A 2195-nucleotide genomic window follows, 5' to 3' on the forward strand; every position below is an offset into this window, starting at 1 on the left:
CATTTAGAGTGCCTGGTGTCCCTGGCTGGCTGATGGAAATGGGAAATGCCTTTTGTAGCTTATGGCTAAAATAGACAGGCTGTACAGACATATATACAATACATACATGAATGTATACATATACATGTGCATACCTATAAAGAAATATATACCTATGTGTGTGTAACACACAAAAATATTCTAAGAAAATCAGACAGGTAGTCTCTATGGGGTCTGTCATCCTAGGAAAAGCCCTCATGGTTGTGTTATGTATTTGAAAAGGAAAAAAAATGGGTTGAGATCCCCTCCCTGTTCCCAGGGAAAATTTATGCTGGAAAAGAGACTGATTTTACTATATGTCATTTATCCTGGGATGGGGATGGGTAGCAAAAGGAAAATCTTAGAAAATAGGTTTTAGAAATAGAGAGAAACTTGGAGCTTACCAGTCCAAGGCTTCTTAATCTGAAGTCCGTGACCTTGCTTTATTTATGTGTGTGTACATATATACATACACACACATATACACAGCTAAATATATATATTAAAATATATAAATACAGCTATCAAATATATGTACGTATAAATGTGTATATATGTATGTGTGTATATATGTATTTACTAAATACTATATATATATATACTATACAGATATACTAGTGTATATTTGATAGCTGTATTTCAAAATAATTGGCTTCCTTTGGAATCTTACGTATTTTACTTTTATCCACTTTAAACCTCATTCTGTGAAGGGCTGCCAAGAGGCCAGCGACACACACCAAAGCATTTCAACCCCGGCTCCCTCCCTCCGCCTCCACACAGCCACCTCACTCTACAGGTGAGGAAAGGCCAGAAGGCCTTGGTTTGTTCAGCAGATCCTGGTCCCATTCAGGATCACAAGCAACATGGCCAACCCTACCCACTGCCCCACCGCCAGCAGATCCTGGGGGCTAGTGTCCTCCCTACTCCAATCACCTTGTGTATAATCATAGGTTTGTGTCATCTCTTTGATAGGCTAGGTTCCTGGAGCGGGGGGGGGGGGGGGGGGGGGGGGGGGGGCGGGGGGGAAGGGAACCAGCATTGATTATACCCCTACTGTGTGCCTTTACCCATGTAATCTGTCCCCATCCTCATGACAACTCTGCGCAGTAGGTGCCATTATCGTCTCCATCTTACAGTTGAAGACACTGAGGCACAGAGGTGAAGTGATTTGCCCAGTGTCAAACAGTCAGTAAACATTGATTAAGCCCCTGCTGTATGCTGGGCACCATACTAATCACTGGGATTACAAATATGAAAAAAAAGAAAGACAGTCCGTGCCTGCAAAGAGCTTCAGATCTAATGGGGGAAGGCCAAGGGCAAAAGGAAACTGAAAGAGGGGACAGGAAAAGCCCCTGATCCTAGGGCAAAGCGGAGAACTCCAGGGTGTGCCAGAGGGGCACAGCCAGGTGAGAATAAGAAGTCCCAAACTGGGCTCTCTCCTGAAAGGGAGGTTTGGGATCGGAGAGGCAGAGAGGAGTGAGGAGGTGCACTATCGAGGCTGGTGGGACCGCATGGGGTGAGGAGGCTTTCCTTAATGAGCTTCCTGTGTCTGAAGCTGGATTGGAACTCGGGTCTTTCTGACTCCAGGGCCAACGCTGCACTGGTAGTTCTTCAGATCCTCCTTTGTGCAACGAGAGCACTGAGGCTGATGGTCTCTACTGCCATCCCATACTGCTCTCCAGGTCCAGCATCCTCTGAAGTCCATGCCCTTTCCACGCCCCTAAAGAACAAGTACGCATCCAAGGTTGTGGAAGGAGGACAGAATCTCTGAGCGGGGAGGGACCTTCCAGTTCACAGGCCATCTGGCCCAGGCAGCACCTGTGAGAAAAATACTTAGCCTAGGAATAAACAATACTCGTTGGAAAACCAGGAAGGTTCTCATTATATTTTACGTTTATTCTCTCCAAATGAATGGGTGCATCCCGTATGGAGAGTACAGGAGAGTACAATTTGTTCAGACAAACGCCAGTCTTTTTATACTATTGGAAATTCCTGCCTGCCTCTTATTGGTTAGGTGCACTTAAGAGTTCACAATCTGAAAAATACCCAGACCCCACCCCCCACCCCCACGTGGGTCTCCACTCCTGTTTACTTTTAGATTTCTTCAAAGGAATCCCCCAGTGGGTAAGAGGCCCATCCAGGAGGTTTCAGACTTCCTTGGTCATTAACATAAGAAG

Source organism: Trichosurus vulpecula, chromosome 6 (genome assembly GCF_011100635.1).
Source record: "Trichosurus vulpecula isolate mTriVul1 chromosome 6, mTriVul1.pri, whole genome shotgun sequence".
Lineage (NCBI taxonomy): Eukaryota > Metazoa > Chordata > Mammalia > Diprotodontia > Phalangeridae > Trichosurus > Trichosurus vulpecula.